This window comes from Acromyrmex echinatior, chromosome 10, assembly GCF_024713525.1.
Source record: "Acromyrmex echinatior isolate Ae372 chromosome 10, ASM2471352v2, whole genome shotgun sequence".
In the NCBI taxonomy this organism is placed as follows: Eukaryota; Metazoa; Arthropoda; class Insecta; order Hymenoptera; family Formicidae; genus Acromyrmex; species Acromyrmex echinatior.
In genome coordinates this window covers 1,521,222-1,542,693 of record NC_141861.1, presented here as the reverse complement: position 1 = coordinate 1,542,693, position 21,472 = coordinate 1,521,222, and the positions used below count along the sequence as shown (strand labels likewise).

At 36.2% G+C, this 21,472-nt stretch overlaps 1 long non-coding RNA gene across 6 annotated transcripts in view; it reads left to right on the top strand.

Moving 5' to 3' along the window:
* The window catches only part of LOC147908200 (uncharacterized), a 160,809-nt gene that overhangs the window by 59,927 nt on the left and 79,410 nt on the right, over positions 1-21,472 (top strand). For all 6 annotated transcript variants that reach the window (XR_015546521.1, XR_015546522.1, XR_015546519.1 and 3 more), the window contains exon 2: positions 7,100-7,165. This is a non-coding gene — a long non-coding RNA (uncharacterized LOC147908200). The remainder of the gene's footprint in view (positions 1-7,099; positions 7,166-21,472) is intronic.

Here is a 21,472-nt window from a genome sequence, read left to right as displayed (position 1 = left end):
GTACGTCGATAAAACCCAACGCGCTTATGTAAACTATATACAGTAATACGCGTATATCTTTCCGTCCTGGCATTTAATATTTTAGCGAAGTAAAGGAGAGAGAGACCTCCTCGATGTTTACTGCCGAATCTTCTTCATGGGGAAAGAGTATAAATTAAATGGAAATTCCAGGTAGAGGAGAGACGAATCGCTTTCGCGCGACGACGCTTTGCCGCTTAACAACAAAGTCGCGTTTCGGAATGCCACGCCGATGCGTCCGCTCGTTCGAGAAATTATCCGCTGCCCAGGATTATTTAAGGCCACGCGCGCTTTCTTGAATAATGTGTAACTCGATGAGCCGAAACCGCGGTATGGTTCGAGGCGGGATCCATATCTTACGCTTATTGGCAAAGTGCCAAAAAACAGACGTGTGATGATGGGGGACCCACGGTAAAAGACGTATCGCGGATCCGCCGACGCGTTTATTTTGAGACGCGCGGCTTTTGTTCCCTCAGCGTAACACGCCGATGATTCGCGATTTCCACATTCTGATTCCGATAAAAATGACCGCCGCCTCTCTCCATTCACGCTGATTACCATAAAAAAATAATAACGAATAGAAAGATTTCCGGGAAACAATTTTTTTATATAAGAATATTGTATAAATATGTAGAATTTTATACAAAATCGATATATGTTTCCTTCCGTTGCATAATATCTGTTTGTATATACAGGGAAAATAATTAAAACAGTATGCACAATTATCTCTTTTATAGAAAGTGAAGTTTAATGAAGTGAGAAAAAAATTGTCCATGTGTAATGATACATAAATACATAAATAATCGTACAGAAAAATTACATATGTATATACAATTATATATAGAATGTATAATGCAATTTTACTCTCTAAATTTCTTGGATCGAGTAAAACCTCACAAAAGAGCTTAAAATATTGCTATTATTGAAAAAATTTATTCTTGAATAAGAGTGGCAGATTTTCTCTCTTTTGGAGTCAGATTTTACTCCAAGAAATTTAGAGGGTAAGAAAAAACAAAATAAAAGAATTTTTTAAATATGTTTCCATACGTATATGTATTTATGTATGTATATAGAAATAGAGATTATTCAAAGGAAAGAATATATGGATATTTCAAATATAATTATACATGTGCATATATATTTTTATATGAAAAATTTTTTATCCGGTTGAATTTAAGATGAATCATCCAACATCGAGTGTTGACGTACGATTTAGCGTTTGACCTTTTGAAACAAGATTCTTCCCTTAATGTCGTAATCACTTCTGCAAACAACTCGCACATTTGCAACTCGTATAGCTTGAACTAACAGAGCTCTCTCTTTTTCTTTGACTAATTATTTACTGTCTATTAATTACTTTGACGTATCGAAGATGTATAAGATATAATACGCGTAATTCTATAATATTTTTAAGCTTCATAATTTCTTTTATTATACATGATAAAATTAAATAAAGTACGTACGGACATTATAATTATTTACTATTATTCTAAAAACCTATATACACAATTTCAGCATTTCTAAATCCGTCTCGATACATACGTGAGATCTTATAGCAAACACAGTGGGAATGTAAAGCTTATTCGCCTCGCTTTCCATTCCTTCATTATTTCGTTCTCTCGATCGCGTTCGTCGATCATCTTTCTACGATCTACGATCGGCGCCGCTGCGTGGCAAGAACGAGTTGAGTCGCGCGATAATTACGATAAAACCGACGACGGCGCTGACCGAAGTTAATTATTCAACGCCACGCGTGCGCGCCCACGTCATGTCCCACAAAGGGAAGTGCCTCGAGGCGATAGCCCTTCGACGGTGGAATTTCGATGAAATGCACATCGCCTAATAGAGAACGATGTGACACAACACTTGCGCGATCGAAGTTTCATAGAAAGCGACGCCGAGATCGATCTGGGTCGATCGGATGTTATCGTAGCTTTCGATGATCGAAAGAGAATTCGTTCTACGAATGGAAAGTTGAACTATTAATTACTCTGTACCAAAAGTACTTTTGTAGTTTATACCGTGATTGTGTATTGTTATCTTTTTTCTTTTAAATTTAGATTCACGCACTCAGAAAAATTTCTGATGGTCAAATTGAAATTTTCTAATTAAGTCTATTATAATTCTAGCTGAGATAATCCAAATGTTCAATTATGATGATTGAAATTCTGATTGATATGATGAGTCTTATTGGTTATATTTTCAATCAGAAATTTTTCTTATCACAGAGGTCAATATTTTTAAAATATTAGAGGTCACGTAACATTAAATCTGATAACTTTTATATTTAATGCATCTGAAAGAGAATTATTTTTTTTATTGACACACGGAAAGAATAATTTTGCTAAAGTACCTATTTAAAAATTTAGCTAGTTAGAGATCTGGAAATAATTTTGTTGGACCATTAAAATAATTGAAAGCGTCAAACATAATTAACACTGCCACAAAAAAGTTTCGACATTCTAGCAATAGTTTGAACGTCTCATATAATTATTTTTATGGTCCAACAAAATTATTTCCGGATCTGTATCTTATAGATAAATGTTTAGACACTTCAGCAAAATTATTCTTTCCGTGCAAAAAGGATAAGTTTTCTTTGTTTCATCAACGTAACGTATTTAAAAAGGCCAACGATTTCTACTTTCGCTATTATATATGACAAGCCGTTTCGAAGTCAACGCAAGACCGAGAATTATTCCTTTGCATACACGATTTTGAAGGAAACTCGCGAAACTCTCTGTAGGCATACAGAGTTCGTTCCACTTTCCAAAAAAATCGCTCACGTCGCAATAAAAACCATCTTGGCCTGAACCTCTTTTTATACCGTGCGCAGAAAGCAATGTCTCCGTGTTTTCTACCACGACCCGCCGCGAGTTTACGACATTTTGGTAAAATCGAAGGGCCATCACCAGGGCAAAGATCGGTAACGATCGCCATCCCGTTGATTCGCGAGGGATTTAGAAGCCTCCAACGAGGATCACCGCGGGCGGTCCACGATCGCTCGTGGATTCAAGGGTGGGCGCAGAGGGGGAGGGTGAAATCCCCTGCCGAGGAGGAAAGGGACCAGGAAGCTGTCCTTTACCATCGGATCGACTACCAGCATGCTGAAATCAGCGGAACGGTCGGAGAAAGGGGCGGATGTAGGCGGTTATTCGTTGCTGTTTATATTAATTCGAGGCGAGGCGAGATGCGTCCACTTTGTGCAGTTCGGTTGCTCGTTTCGCCCACGTGCCTCGTCACTGTGTTTCTATCCGACATGCACGCGAACGCACACACGGATTCGCAACGCTAATGCGGGACATCGCGAATAAAATACGTCCAGAAAACGAGAGAAAGAGAGTGAGAGGAAGGGAGAGAGGCGAGATCGAAATTGCCGAATGAAGATTTTTGAGAAGCGCCTATAATGGCGTGAGGGGATGGGGGTGCACGAACACAAGAAGGGGATACCGTGAAGACGATGATAAAAATGTCGCTACTAGACTGCCATCGGCACTATTTTCTGGAGACACGGGCATCCGCGATGTTACTTTATTGTCGACAATCGTAATGAGGCATCTGCTTACTAATCATGCTACGGTATTCCAGATCGTTAATAACAACGATCTTTTACTTAAGAGACGTGAATTATCGCTCATAAGAAAAGACGATTAATGATGTTTCGTGGATGCATATATTATCCGATGATATCATCCATAAATGTAGGAAATTAATTTTGTCGAACGTATTACGCGACAGTGAAGAATAATATCGTCGGTATTCAGGCATAAGTCACAAAGATCGAAGGTGGCAGGCTTGCCTTAGCGAGTAGTACACAGTGACGGTAATTAAGAAACTTATTCTTTCCTGTTTGTGTAGGACTCATTAAATCCGACATACATTAATCGCCACGTCTTGGAGGCCACAAATTTTCGCTAAATTTATTCTACGTAGTCACGTAGCTACAATTTGGGACAGCCAATAATTCGTTCGTTATATCACTCGCAAAAATAGCGGACATGACAATTCCTGAAAGCTCGGTAGCATTTATTAGATGCCATACCTGACTTTTACAACGGCTGTAAAGCTATAATTACATTTGCGTCCCAAAATCGTGTTTTTAGACTCGTTAATGGATTCTTGCCAGAATACCGACATAATGTGGATACTGTTTGAAGGATCAGGTATGCAAAGTGATAATTTCGCTCACCCACTGGTATCTTAAATCGAAGAACTCTATGCTGTATATCGATCTCTTTTACAAAACCGATAAAGCGGATTGCTGCGATTTTACAGACGGAAAAATTCATGCGGTCTATCTCGTACGCGTTTATAATAGCTGCGATGCATTCCTCTTTTCGGGCGCTAGAGGACATTAAAAATAACTTATCTAAAGGCACTCGTGCGCCGAATCACCCACGGCCCGTCTCACGTTACGATCGCATATCTCTTTTAACGGAGCGAGAAATAACGAGGCCGATACTCGGACGTCGTTATACAAAGCTTTTTTTCGGATTTCAAGAACGTATCGTATCGTCGGAAATAGCCAGTCGCCTCGGTAACCGAAACAACTGGCAGCCGAGCAAATCGTATTTATTACACGAAAAATAGACCGCATTTTCTTCGTCATCTAAAATTAAGACCGAGGAGTCCTGTCTAGCTTGGAAATTATGTTAAGAATGCGTTTGCACTACTACAAAGTGTACGCGTGTCATTTTTCTACTCTTCCTGGCTCTACGCCACACGTTCCTCTTATCGTAGTAGTGGCGACTTAATTAATGGCGAATTAATTACTATTTAAAAAAAAGATAAAAAAAGGACATCAAGTATAGGCATGTTCGAACAAAAATCTGTTTTATCATAAATTAAAAAATATGAATTAACACTGTTTTTTAAATGTTATAATTGTAATCTTCCAATTTCTGTTTCACATGGTGAACTGATTATTTACAATTACTTTTAATTTATTGATTTTTTTTATTATCGTTACTCTTAAATTATTAAAAGATTGTTCAAGTTCACTCAGCAATCCAAATCGATCAGACAGACACTCTAATAAAGATTTAAGATCATGTTTAATATGTTTGGTGGAGACTATTCGATAATTATCAAGATGTATCTATCAAGATTAGTCATATTTTAGTTTCACGTGTTTATTATTACTTTTTAATTTGAAAAAATAAGATTTACTTCTCTTTTCTAATTGTAAAAAAATAACACTTTATTATATAAAAAAATTATAAAAATAATAAAATATGAAGAACATGACTACATATTACATTCTAAAGAATTTTAATAGCATAATTGGCGTCTATGAAATTAATAATTCTATGAAATTAATTAATTCTATTCACAGATGATCAACAAGAAGAGTTCGTGACAAAAATTTCTACATTGCTGATACATTGTCCATAAAATCTGTAAACACATATTGTTTTTGATGCTTAATCTATCTATTAAAAACAAATTGTGTGAAAAACAGTGTCAGTTCACATTAAGCATCTGGATTTTCAATAACTTAAACCGCGATTTTGTGAACAAATCCCAAAAGAGTGAGAGAGTTTCATGGACCTGCACTATATAAAAGAGAGGTTCACGATGTTTGTCCTAAATGAGCGAGAAATACAGTCCGGACTGTAAAGCTTAAAAAAATGTCCTGATCGAAACGTACAACGGATAACGAGGTCGAACCTCGGGGGTATTTTCCGCGCCCGGGGAGAGACATCGATGGTTATTATGGACAACACCATGGAGACCCGTGATATGGCCGTTGCATTGCTGTAGGTCCGCAAATTCCACTGTCTCTCTCTCCCTCTTTCTCTCCTTTTCCTCCACGTGTTCTCTTAACGGCTGTAAAAAATGATTCTCGCGGCGAAGGACATGTAAATTTATGAAGGCCTGAGGCCTTACGGTCGACCGCCATTCGCGCGTACATCTCTGTGGCTAACCCGGTCGCATTGTTACGCTAACAATTAATTAATGTCGCTTTAATTGCGCCGACAGCACGTCACGCTTCCTCTCTCCGTACTCACGCTTCGTGGCATCCTATCACTTTTCCTCTTCCAGCCACCGGTGACGATCTTTTTCTTAACGTTTTCAAGAGATGAAAATTATGCTGATTAAGACGGTCCATTGTTTCTGCCGTTCATTGTCGCGTGTTCGAATGTTTAAAGAACCGCTAAAGAGACTCGCCGCATCTTTCATCTTACGTAAGATAAACGTCCCAGTGACCGAACATTTACAGTTTACACATAACTTTGTTTATATTATTAATCTTAAATCCTTTTTGAAATACAATTTTTAAATACAATTAAATTATAATATTGTAATTAAAAAAACATTTGAAGTTAGTAACGATAAATCTGTAAGTATCCGCTCACTGGAACGTTTACCTCATGAAAGGACGATTAGAAACGAGGCAATACACGTAAAGTGAGCCTCGTTTCTAATTGCGACGCACATTGTGGGTATCTCTGGCGCGATGACTTCACGCAATGCGAAACATTGGTTTGATTAATTATTTGATTAATTATTGTTTGGTTAATATATTTATAATAATTTTGGCCGTTTAAGCACACATCTTACGATGAGTTTTAATGAAAATTTGTACAATCAGTATTTGTTTTTCTTGTGACATTTTGTCTTACACTTAAAAAATTTCTTTGGTATTTGTATTATAATTATAATTGGATAGTAAATTGATTATAATTAGGAGCCCTATTTTTTTATCACTGCTATAATGTTAGTAATAATATTTATAGTAATAGTTGTATAAAAAATATGTTTACATATTGGTACCGAAAATGATTGTAAATTATAGTTAAATTAATGATAAACGCAACCTTTTTTTCTCTTATTGTCAGTGTAAAATCTTGAAATATTAAAAACAACAAAAAAATCAAGATAAAAAGAAATAATAAGAAATAATGAAGATAATAACAAAAAATAATAAGCCAATGTTCAAGGTACAACATCATTAGCCACATGCGAAAATTAGCATATTGAATTATGTATATTGATAAATATTAATATGTAATGTGTTGAAACATTATTAACGTGCTGAGCACACGGATTATTTCATCTATCGTATCTTTTTTTATTGCAGGATGTAAGGGGGATCAAAGAAGCGTAGATGAGTTATAGGGAAGATCAGGGTCAACAAACTATAGGGGTAAGTAGAATAAATCGAGGCTACGTTATAAACAAATCGCGCGAGACACGCGTAAACGTATCCGAACGCGCAGCGTTCCGACTGTCGCTCAATCTGCTACGAGATCTCGAGGCGGACGCGTCTGTTAGAAATTACGCTACAATTTTAAATAGTCGTACACGTAAGTGAATATTTTCATTCTTAAAGTTTCTGTTCTACAATCGTATATAATTGTCTGAGATATTTAATTTTCATTTAGGTAGTAAATGCAGTTCTTACTTAATAAAGTCCAGCAGATTTTTTTTTTGGTTTATCTGTCTTTGTTATCGTATAATGTTAATGTTTTTAAAAAATGAATGGATGGGGCTAGTAAGCTAACCACAACACGGGGCTATGTGACTAATTTAATGACGACTCTGAGTAGTACCTATTCTTAAACTTTTTGGAATGAAATCTCACTATAAAAGAGTGAAAATACAATCAGTTTTGAAAAAGAGTGAAAATGTTTCATTTCTTTAAAGAGAATGGCAATACTTTGTTCCTCTAAAAGATTTATCTCAGTGGTAAATGTTATAAGTTTGGTTCCCTCACGTACAATTTCGATAAAACTAGACTCATTCGACGTGTTTTTGCTCGAAACGAATTTAGCAAAAAGAAGCATTGTTCTGCCTTGCAAATCGAAATGTTAATCGTTAAAGTTTGTTAGGTTAGAAAACCTGTCATTCGCTACGCTCTGGTAAAGATGTTGATAGAGAATAATAGAAAAATCATATCGTTTTGAATATGATTTGTAAATTCACTAATTTGAATCAGATCTTATAGGAATCTTATACAAATCTTATAAAATCCGATAAAATATGATAGGATTTATATTCGATCAATCGTGATGCTCTCGCGAGGTTAACAATGGAAAATGATACAAACTTACAGAAAAACGATACAAATTGATAAAAATTCTATCATTCTCAATCGTTTTCAATTTTTTTTATCGGGATGATCTCACTCTGTTTCATACATAACTGTATTTTCACTCTCTTTGAAATTTCACTCAAAAGAATTTAGAGAGTATGCTTTTTTATTTTAAATGCATCTATAATGCAATAATTTTTGTAGTTTTAATGAACTTTAATAATAAAAATATGCAACAATGATTAAATTACATGTATAAGAAATTTTTCATACACGAATATGTATAAATATATGTAAGCATATATAATATAATAAATTATACTGTATGTTTATGATCATTTATACATAAATATGTATAATTGTATGAAATATGTCCATATATGTTCATATATTCTTCTTTCTTTTGTAAAATTACTTTTAAGTGTAATAGAAGTAGTTAATAATAATGTGAAAACATTAAGAATAATTAAAAGGATAATTTTGTGAACATGTATAGACATATTCTAAATAAAGGGTAACTTATTATAACTGCAATTCGAATAACGATTCGGATTAGATAAATTCTTATTTATCTAATAACAAGATACAAAGTTGTTTTTTTATTTTATAAATTTGTGTTTAAAATGCATTTTTATAAAAGCTTTGTTGATATGTAAAGATTAAATATACATTAACCTTTATTTTAATAATGTTAATCAAATTATCCCATATCATTAGTTACCTCAGTCCCGGGACTAGTTCAATCAGATTGAATGCATTAAAAAAATGCATTTTTTTTCTGACTGATATTAGTTATCAGTTTTCTCTTATTATTAAAATATTATTAGATAGTCAAATGTAGTAATTGATGTAGAATTCATTTTTCCGATAAGTCTCTTAATTTCGTCTGTAAAAAAATGAGTCTAATATCCCCGGTCTCCCTTACTGTTCGCGTCCTCAATAAGTGATGCAAGATGAAGCAACGCGAATATAGAGATCGCGTCTCACGTCGACAAAATCACGCGACGTCACGTAAAATGTGTCAGGCACAAACGCGGGTTCTTCCCATTCGTATGTTCTTCTCGCCTATCTCTCGGGGGTCCAGCTAATTATACGCGAACGTAGCACGAAAACCCGTAACTCCAGATACTTCGCGATGCGTCACGCTGAAATGTTTAATAACTTGCCGCCCGCGCGCGAACGTTAACGACCGTGTCTTTACGGATTCCTGCAGACGTTTTATCGGCTTTGCATCCTTTACTCGTCTAGGAAAACCGGTTCTATCTTTGGCAGCATGCGCCATCAAACGGAACAGATCTTGCATTCTCGATAAAAGAGTAGATTCGAATCGATCGATTTAAAAAGATACAGTCACGAAAATCATTATTCATATTGTGATCATGCTACAAACGCTTTAAATCAAACGAAGCATCTCCGGATCTATAAATTCAGATATGCACACACATACACACACACACACACACACACACACACACATATATATATATATTGGGTCATTTAAAAAGTATCCGCGGTTTTTTGTTCAATTTTTGAATGAAAAAACGGATACTTTTTAAATGACCTAATATATATTCACTTTTCAATTAGCTAAATTTAAATGTTTAATATTTATGAATTAGTTTTGTTTTTAAATTGTTTTACGGGACAGTTTTATTTCGTAATAAATACAAATAAGTATAATATTAAGTGAAAAGTTTAGTATTTCTCATTATAATTACATTGTGCAAAATAATGAATGCTAGAAGCTCCATTTTATAGTTATTACTACTATAAGTACAATATGATGTTATAAAAAATAATAATAGTTGAACTAAAGACTCTTGTGATTTAGAATAATCAAAAATAAAATTACCACGTGGACTCTTAATTGTCTGTGAATTTTTCTTAATTTTATTGTTTTGATTATTTTAAATCACAAGAGTCTTTAGTTCACAACTATTCATTACAGTTTTTTATCGTTTGGATATACGCTGATTGAAATTACAAGTCACACTAATGATTCGTTTTTTAAATTTATTCTGATAGTTTATGATTTATATCGTCAGAAACTTATATTTGATTGATTACATTACATAGATATAATTAATTATTAATACGTTTGAATTTTATACGCACCAATTACCGCGTGGACTCTTAATTAGATATGAATTTTTCTTAATTTTATTTTTGGTTATACTATAATGTTAATAATAATGATTATACGATATGACAACTTAATGACTGATGCAGTTACAATAAGGCACTTTTCATTGTTGACGATATACTGTCTATAATGATTGAAAAAATTAACATGGTGTAGATACAGTGAAGATTGAAGATTTTGTAAAATTGTTAAACTGCGGATTATTATTGTACGACACTGAAGATGACTCAATAAGGGTTGAAACGTTTATATTTTATATGTATTAGAATTTAACGATTTTTAATTGTTGGCGACTACCATCCTATTGCAACTCGTAGCCTTTTATTAAAATAATTTTTTATTATTTGAGTTTATATTATTATAGTAATAATTATATTTCTATGTAAAAAATTGGCACCGAAAATGGCTTATTATTATAAATATTTTGAAGGTTAAATATAATTATTATTAACATAATAGAAATAATATTATAAACATAAGATTCCTTCTTATAATTATTCAAGTATAATTATAGTCATGAATACCAAACACTTTTTTTAGGGTGGTTACTTATAAAAAATAATCCGGATTATTTTTTATAATTATATATTAGTGTATACGATGCTTAGGCTATAAAAGTTAGTTCCTAGTATTAAATGAGTGTATTTTTCTGAGATGACTTGTCATTCTTAGATAATGATTTTATTATGAATATTGACACGTGATTAAATGCAAAACATTTTGCATTAATCTTTAAGAACTGAACATTATTAAGCAATTTACATATTTATTTAAAGCTATTCCATGCCACTAGTTTCTAAACGAAGACGTATTCAGCGCGTAAAGACAAATGTACCATCTTTGAAACTTGAACCGTAAAGAACCAGTGTTTTGATTTAAATTTCCTTTAATTTAAATTAATTATGTAAATATTATTAAAAGTTGCTGAACTATGTATCTGTAATCTTCTCGATGAATTTAAATTGACGAATTTATGACCCTGACTCTCGTAAACTTCAGTGAGATCATAAAATTCCAACCGCACGATTATCGCTGGACTCGTCCACGCTTTTTCCCCCTCTCGCTATTAAATCCGCAACTGCATTCGTGGCTTTAAAACTGAAACTGTACCTCTACGGTTTATCTCGAAGAAAACGTTCGCGAAGAAATTGCCGGATCGAGAAGTAATTAGCAAACGAGCGATCTCTGACGTGTGTCCGTTTTGCATGTCGACTAGCTCGCACTCCGCTTTACGATATTATAATGACTGCCGCTAATATCAATCGATCGCGTGTGCGGCATGCCGATCCGATACCGATCGCGACTAAATGCAGATTTAGCACCGAGCAACGAGTTAATTGAACATAACCTCTCGCGAGACGCCGGACGAGGCTGGCGATTGACGCGTTGCGCAACTTGTATTCGCGGAATTTGATTAATGAACCTCACGCTGATTAATGAATGCAAATGGTGCTCCCTAAGCGCGCTCTCGCGAGTGTATACGCGCGCAAAAATGTAAACCAGAGGCGTTTTTTCGTGCGACGAGCCCGAATCGATCAGGTCGTTGAAGGTACGAGAGGGTCAGTTCTTCATTTCGATCGATTCGTTGGTCGATGCTTTCCATTCCTTCGTTCCGCACCACGACGACGAGCATCGTAGGATCCGGAGGCGGACGAAGAAGGCGAAAGGTATATAGGAAGGAGACGATCTCCGTGCCGGACTGCCTTCTCCTCCCCATAAATACGGATTTAGTCGCGCGGTTTACGACCGAAAACGTGTCGAGCCTCGCGAGCAGAGCCGCGCCTAAATTATTAAAGTCGTAAACGATCGAAATCGTCGTTAAGCGCCGCGCGAAGAAACCCATCGAGGTCTCGCTTTCTCCTCCGCATCTCCGCCCCGACAAGGATCGTTTTTCTTCAGGTTTCATTGTTAGGCCGCGTTAGGCGGATTGCCTGATAGCCCGAGCGGGGCTAAGCGGGGCTCTGACACGATCTGTCGTGTAGGCGACGGTAAACGGGCTGATCGCCGCGATATTTCGCGATGGACTTCTGCGAAGCGTCCGTGTTAGATTAGGTTCGAAGACGCGGTAAGGAGACACTTACGCGTGCTGGAAGATTGATCTTCGACTAGTCCTATTTCAATGTCGAAGAAAAATGATAACGGAGGCGCTTTTCTCGCCTCCGTTATCTACTCGCACACGTTCACACGTGCGGACTCTCGTAATAAACATCTCGATCTTGTACAATGAATTTAGGGAAATTTAAATGCGACGCATTAAGAAAAGTTCTGATAATAATAATCAAACATAATAATAATACTATTATTACGTTCGATATTATTTATTAAATTTTACATATCAATATGCTAAATAATATACACTTAGTAGTTAATATTAGATTAGACTAGACTTTATTTCAGTGTGAAATTTTTATATGTAACATTTCAAAATTAAAACTTTTTATCTATACCTACAGCTCAAGCGCTTGTGTATGCTATGCAATAATTATTTATAAAGGAGAACGCAGGATAAAACAACTTTCCGAATTTAGCTCATGAAAATAGGTAGTAATTATAATAATTGTATGTGACGCAGTTAGAAAATAAAATAGCGCAATAATTAATGAATCGAAAATGACTTGCGATAAATTTATGTATTGTGTTGATTTAAACGTTGCGTTAATGTCGGCGATATACGAACAAAGAAGAGTGCGAATATATAACATTAGCATATTTGCAGTTATCCGGGTTTGCTCAAGGTGTTGATCGACCATAATCGTTTACCAGATAATTACTAGACCGTCGTCATATTTATTTTTGCAGATGCGTCCGTGGCAAAAAGTCCGAAACAACGCGTCACGTTTCCTCAGCGGAGCGGAGACGCAAGAAACGCGATTAAAATTTGTAATTAAAATCAGTTGTGGTGTATTACCTGCAGACAATGTAGCCGACGAATTGCAACGTGCTTAGCTTACGGCGATGCAGGCGGGCAAAAGATTTAATTGCTACATAATTGCCCGTTATTATCCCAATGATTGACGTGATGTGTTTTATTGCATCGCCTACGATAAGCATTCAAATTGAAACGCGGTTACGTAACGTGACTGTATATCGGCGATTCAGCAAGGAAACGCGCAACGATGTCTTAAAATAAGGATTCAGCTCCGTTTAACCACGGGATATTAAATATGAACCACTAGCACTCGCGATCGCTATAAATATCCTTCTCGAGATTTCCTTATAAATAGAACGCGAGAATAATTTAGTTGCATCTTCGCGCACTGTTTTTTCTCGCCGTGCGTTGAACGAGATACACTCTGTAATGGCGCTTAAGGAGTCTTCCTTTGTCGGGTCTCGTTACTTTGTAATTTACTGCTTCCCTTTGAGGGTCGCATTAAGGATTTCCTCGCGGCACGGGCGAGAAAGAGAATGCGGGATTGCGTGTAACGATGATACATGCAAGCGTATCGCGTCGCCGTATCAAAACACAAGTGAAAAAAAGGGGGGGGGGGTAGTGAAAAGAGATACTTGTGTGCGTCGGAGAAACCGACCACCCAGTTTTTCAACAGCGATCCTACTCTCGCGGATATTCTTCAGAGCAAATGTGAGAAGTGTGCTTATTCCTATCCTTCTTATCTCTGTTTATCAAATCATTTTAAGGAGTATTAGTAGTAGCTACTCTTATTGTTTAAGCCCAAATAACAAAAAGTTTCAAATTGAGACGTAAGATGTCTTTAAGATTCTTTTAAAAAAATGCCTTTAAGACGTCTTATGTCTCGTTTTTGGATATGCATGTGTCTGGGAGGCTTCTGAATCAATTACACACACACACACACACACACACACACACACACACACACACACATTATTGTAATTATAAAGACTTATAATTGAACTCAATCGGTATTCGCGGGTCAAGTACACTCGAACATTTTCTTCAACTATACATATACTATATAATAATTTTTTTCCCAACTTAATTTAAGCAATTATTAATTTAAGTACACTAAAAAAAACTTAAGGAAATTTCGAAGCGAATACTGATTAGAGTTAATAATTAATATTATTCATATTATTATTAAATGAATTGAAATATTTATATTGAATTTTTATATACTTTTTGCTTTATAAATTGTCTAGCAAATATAAAACCATTTTTTTTCTTATTTTTAAGATATTGTTTAATGTAATTTCTCTTTTTATAAATGTTTTCATATTTTTTTTTGACGTCCTTTTAATTAACCATTGAATTCAAATTATACTTATGAAAATGGAAATTTTATCATTAATAGCAGATAATTTAACGAGAGATCGTACAAATCTGCAGGTTTGATATAGGACTGATAATAAATTATTTTTCCATTTCATTATGCAGTAGTATATAAATCATTTAATGAACAAAAAAGGTTGTTTTTGTCAAAATACATTTGCATTGTATATGCAACAATGTCCATAACAATCATTTATAATAATATAATACATACTTTCTTTTTACCTGTTTTTTTTTCTCTCAATACCTCATTAGAGGTATTGAGGTATGTTTCCTCAAATCAGACAAAGTAAAATCGAATAAATACAAGCAAATAATAATTTAAATAAATCATTAATATAAAAGTATAACGAGAGTTATGGAATGAAAAACTTCAATATTATAAAAGAAGAGACACAATGGATTTTTTTTTCCAAATTATGAAATATTCTTTCATCAAATTTCCTCGCGTATTCTTTAATCGAAATATTTCTGGATCTATTACTGCGATAAAGAGAATTTTCAACAAATAGTAAAAAAAATTTGTTGCATTGGATAATTGTATTTTAATGGTAAACAGATTTACATCCTGATATTTCTAGAATTAATTAGATTTTTATGATTCTATATTAATTTATGAGTCTCGCCTTACTCATCAGATGCCAATACCAATTCCATCAATGTGATTCGATGCAAAACTTCATAATGATCGATGATATCTCTTCGCGAGAAATGAAATGTCACCCGGATTCCCGGCACACCTGTCAGAACTCCAGCACGTTTGAGATTAGAACTAATTCCGGGAAGAGAGTTTGCGCGTCCAAGCTACGGGCGGCGAGATGCATGTTGGGCTACCGCGTCACGTATCGAAGATAGGTGGTACGCACTAGGTGGCTGACTACAAAGAAGCGAAATCAATTTGCAATTTAAATCCGTCGGCGTACGTGCCCACGGGTCATCCGATTGCCGTGCCGCGCGTTCGCGGCGATCATTTCGCTGAACCTGGATAGGTTCGATAACGCGAGCGATGAGCTCCGCGCGAGATCGAGAGTCGTCCGACTGCATTTCGAAGCTCGCTTCGTTTGTCCGCGATTTGAGGTTCCTGACCCGAGAGCGTCTTCATAGACGACGGCATTCCTATGGACGTGCCGCACTCGAGAACCTTTCGGTCGATATCGCCAATTTTATTAATCAACCATGTATATTCCAACGTCGATTCTCCTTTGCGTTGCGAGAGAGAGAGAGAGAGAGAGAGAGTTCAACTTCAATTGTTTACTTTTTTCTTTCTTTTTCTTTCTTGAAAAGGAGGTGGGATTTTATGATGATGTGTTTGAAAACTTCTAAAACTATCACACGTAAAAAATTTTAATTAACCGTAAAATCATAAGCAAATCGATTAATCATAGTCTTACGTTTTAGAATGCTCAATTATTTACGATTTTACGATTATGATTAAAACTTTTTTACGTGTCATTGCCTTTAGACATGTTAAAGGAAGCGCAAAGTTTTTCACGTTTTAAAATATATTATAATACAGAATTTTCTACTCATTTTATAACATTTTTGATTAATGCTTTTAATTAAAAACGTTTTTAATATCTTTGTAATATTTGAAAGATAAACAATTGTAAACATTATTTTAATTACTGCAAACAGAATAACATTCGAAATTAATATACATATATAATCGATCCACAAAATTTATTCTTTAAAAAAATTGTTTCTTATAAATATCAAGGACGTAAATATTAAGATATTATTATTTTATTTTTATTTAATTTTTTACTAATTCAAATTACATTTTATGTCCTCTGTGTCTTAAAAAAGATCCCTTAAAAGAACTACAACTTTTTATGCTGCACTTGATCTTGCAAAATGGATACATCTCGAATTAAGAGACTCTAAGGAATAGGTCTGAAGAAAGTTTGGCTTAAGATCTCTCTCAAGAACAGAATCTTTTCCTGTCCTCATCATCGTTTCCTCAGCTTTTTGTCAGATAGCGTAATTGATTTTTATCATATTAATTGACTCCGACAGAGCAATATCATTGAAAACGCGTCGATTACGATAAATATCGTGTACGACGAAGAAATGATTTTACTATCTTACGGGACGTGTTTCTTTAACAAAAACTCAAGCGAAAGCTTCTTCGTCCACTTTGTATCGCTCATCGGGGAAACGATCGAGGTCAGTTACACTTCAGTTTCACTTACTCACTGCGTAATATCAAAGCTCGCTCGCCTTTGACGTTAAACAAAAAAAGCTATGAACAACCCTCTAATTACTAAGAGCGAGTAAGTGTGGTCCGCACGAACGAGACAAAAAAACGCACGCGATACATAAATTCACGCAGCTAAAGGTAACGCGACATTTTTCGTTTCCTCGGAGACGCAAGGCGCTTCCGACTGAGACGATTCAAACAAAGAAAGGGGCGGTCACCCCTCCAGGCTCGTCTTTTCTCAAGTAATGCCATCCCTTATGCATCCCGTAGGCCTCCTCCGACGCCCCTTGTCGCCGATGTCTTTCTTTACGCTATTTCTTTCTCTCCCTCTTTGTGTTCCCTCGTATTCTTCATCTTTCTTGGGTACCTTTTCCCTTGTCTGCTCTCTCCTCCTCCCTCTTTCTCTCTCTCTCTCTCTCCCTCTCTCGTCCTGCACGTCTCTTCTTCGCTACTCACCCCCCCTATGTCGATATTTCCCTATCGATTGATCCGCAAGAGGCATCCCTCCCATCGTTCTGTACGGGCTTTATCTCTTTTCCTTCTATTCGATCCTTTCTTTATACGACGAGCCAACCTTCCCATCTTCCCCCGCTACTCCACTCTCTTGCTGTTTCTCCACTTTCCATCCGAAGCTTCCAACTTTTTCCTTACTTATTCCTCTCCATTCAACGTGGGTTATATGAAAGCGTCCTATATCGTTTTCTAGACTTGGATTAGGATTAAAGTGATTCACAGCTTTTAATTTTTAACCAATAATATATTAATAGAAATTTATGTAACAATAAGAAATGTTAGTTTTACATAAATAAGAGGTTATCCCCTTTTTAGCATGGTAAAATTTAGGAGTAAAATTTAAATAATATACTCTAATAGATATATTACTGGCATTAGATATTAATTTATATTGACCAAGTATTTGTACAAGATATATAATAATAGATACAAATTTAATATGAAAAAGTTTAACACAAATGATACCTACATTATGTGAATAATAACAGTACTATTAGACGTTACTTCGTCAAATTTCTTGGCGTCCGTTGGCTTTCGAAGACAATCGTAGAAATCGGTTGGCAGGTGGCAACTGTTCGATTCATCCTTAGATCCCTTGTCCCCATTGAGAGGAATATCGAGTTCAGAAGGGTCCTTGGAAACGGTTCGATCAGTTCGATCAGGACCCCGAGCCCAGAGGTCTTAGCCCCTTTACATAATGTTTCTCACGTCACACAGACAAAGAGACGCAAATTCCACGTGAAAATCCGCTCGATCCGTATTTCCGCATCGACGTTCGCGTGTCACAATGAGGCCCACATATTCACATACGTCCGTGTACTCGCGCACGTCAGTGCGTGCGTGCGTACGTGCGAGAAGGCTGGCAACCACGCCGTGAAATCAGTTACAAAATCACGGGGTCCCATTGCCGTGGTAGCCCCCCTCGACCCCCCCCCCTCTCAGCCTCTGCGGGGTCGATCATTAATTTGTAACGAACCGGTGCCGCCTGTTATTATCCTACGGTTACGCGATCACGTGATTACACGCGCACGCATCAACGCCGTTGGTTTCTCGCGCCTCCTCTGATTCCATCAAAAACGCCAAATTTTTAGGACTGTTCGAATTTAAGGAATTTACGCGATTTGTATGAGATTCTGGTAAGGCGAGCGTGCGCCTTAGCTCGAAGAGCATCAAATTCAGCAGTGCGACAAATTAGCATTACAATAGACGTAGGAAAGTGTGATTTTAAGATCGATTTGACAATAAATCTGAACTCAACAGTGTATCTTGTCCTCTTTTTATAATATACACCATGTTATTGATTTTTCTTTCTTTATATTTTAACTTTGAAAAAAAACGACGATATCTTCGATGACGTCTGTTATTCCTAACAGAAAACTAATGATGCTTTTGTTATCGCCGATTAATTAACGATTTAGAAACGGTATTGTGATATCTAAAAAAATCTGCGCGTACTGTAATACGACTGTGTCTCACAATTTGGTCAGCTCAAGATTTACGTGACTTCCCAAACAAACGACTTGAAATTGTGATCTATCGATTTAATTGCGGTGATTATTTGGTCATAAATTTTCCCCGTTGATCAATTACCGCTCGTCTCGGGAGAATTAATTAGCTTCGAGAGGAACCGGCTTGAACCGAGCTTGAGAGACGAGGGAAGAAATTCCCGCCGGTGTGTCCGCCTCGCATAACGAGAAATGGTCAATGGAGAATGAGACCGGGCGATTAGCGAATTCGATCGGCGTGTCCCAGGTCGAGCGGGGAAGAGGCTATCGATCGGTTCTTCCCGGAAGGTAGGGGTCGCCGTGTAATCCGTCGTCGTCCGCCCTGAAATGGAGTTATTTCGACTTGAGTTTCGATCGGAAAGTCTCCACTCGACACGGCATCGTCTCGCGTCGCGGCCTGCTCGCAATCGAAAAGTTAACCGTCGGAAACGCGCCCTAACGAAGACCTCGATCCCCCTTCGACCCTCATCCTCCTGTCCCATCCCTTTTTCTTTTCCATCACAAAATTATGGCCTACCATGTCGATCTTGTTACTCGTGCGTCTTCATTTTAGGGTTAAACACGAAGTCATTTGCTTGTAGGTGTTTGCGAAATGGCGCAAACATATAGTGATACATACATACATTGAAAGAATAGTTTTGCCGAAGTATTTAAAAAGTTAGAATTGGATACTGACCTGAAAATAATTTTGTTGCGTCAGAATAACTGTTGTGTTAAAATAATGATGTTGGACATTTAAGCGTTGCTGACAGTGAAGCAAGAAGTTTCTTATCCTACATAATTATTTTGATGATTTAAACAGAATTGTTTTTATATCTGTATGTATAGTTAAATTGTAGGTACTTCAGCAAAATTGTTCTTTCCGTGTAATAAGGAAGCATCACGAGATCTCAAATTTTGTAAAAGTTTCTGATTTAAATTAAAAATTACATTTTGATTAGTATAGAAACAAAAAAATTATTTTCTTTGTGAGCGAAAGACGTTTATAAGAAAACTCAACTCGAAAGTGAAAAACTAGATGATGCTAAATCGACTTCCATTCACTTCCGGGCCGCAAGAACTGCAGTCCTAAAAGCGCTTCAGCTATTTGGTTTTACTTAAATGGTTTTACTTGAATGGTTTTACTTAAATTAATCAGCTAGAAGAGTGTGCTACTGATATTCATGTCATATTAGAGCAATCTCTTGTGGCAGGAATCTGTTTAAAATATCTCGTAGATTAAATACATACATATGGGTGTATGTAGAAATTGTCACGCATTAGAAATCAAAAGTTAAGAGTTGTAGGATGCATATGTACGTATAGGTATAATTAAACCGACCCCTCGGTAATTTCATTATCGCTGCCATTGTGCTCCGGCCGAGTTACAGAAAATCCTATTAGTCGTGATTGGCGCAACGTTACATTTGAGCTAGTAAGTATGTAGAAGACGAGCAAACTCGAATGAATTTGTAAGATTTGTGGCGCTCGTATTTTCAGACGATCGATGACGAATACTTCGGCCTTTACCTCGATGCTTCCCGTTAATAATAGGATTCTTCCCGGAACTACGTCTCTTTAAATCCTCTCCTTCGAAGTAGTAATAATAAAAGTTGAGAAAGTGTATCCTTAATTTTTTTAGAACAAACGTTTAAGAAGTCTTTGATATATTATATTCCCTTGGAAGTATTTTGATATAGGTCAAAATTTAAAAACAGAAGTTTACACTTAACTAACCAATTTCCTCCTTCCTCAAACCTATCCTCTCGATGAAGAAAATTTCTCTTACGATCTGTTCGCGATCATTTTTTTACGAGTCCATCAACGTGGTTCCGTGACATATACATCATCGTACGTAATCCTAACTATAGCGACGCTAGCCGGGCACACGTTAGTCAAGCAGTGACGTGTATTAATAGAGTTTGGAAATCCTCGCGACACGTCGTCGGTCGTAAATTCCGCCTCGCGCGGCACCGATGTTATAATTAAAGTCTTCGATATCAATCAATACGCCGTCGCAACGGGCGTGCGTCGGCGTGCTGGCATAAATTGTCACGCGAAACAACGGGAACGCTATGGCTCTTTCATGACACACACACACACACACATACACGCACGCACGCACGCGCGCACACACACACACCTACATGCACGAAAAATAATAAATAAATTGAACTGAAAATAATTTTGTTGGACTGTCAAAATAATTTTAGGACGCTCAAGTTGATTGCTAAAATGAAAAGAATTTTTTACAGCATTGCTCATCAAGCTTAAGCTTTCTATATAATTATTTTGGACTTCTCATGCTTCCTTGATGACTTTTATTTTTCTCTTTATTTTAATCTTTAACTGGGTCTCAAAGTTTTATTGTAACTGTCTTATTCTAATATGTACATTGAAGCATTGAAGAGAACCCAAATCTGAATTGAAATCTGAATTTTGCGATTCTGAAATATTATCGAATGTGACCTTTAATTTTACGAATCAATAACTACATTAACTCTCATTGGTGGCTGTTTTTTTATTATTTTTTCGTATTAATTCGAATTTTAATTATAAAATATTTGGATTTTCTAAAAATAAGTAGTTCGATGATTAAACAAAATTATTTTCAAATCTCTGTCTAGCTAAGTTTTTAGATGCTTCAGCAAAATTGTTCTTTCCATGTACTTACATATACAATGTGCACGCGCGCGCCGAAAGTTTTATATTTATAGCGTACCATTAGTGGTGAGCATGGCGCGTCGAGAAAACGGCGTGCAAACAATGTGTAATGTGGCGGTAAATTCGTTTCACGCGACAAACGGCGGGAACATTCTAGGAAACTGAGCTC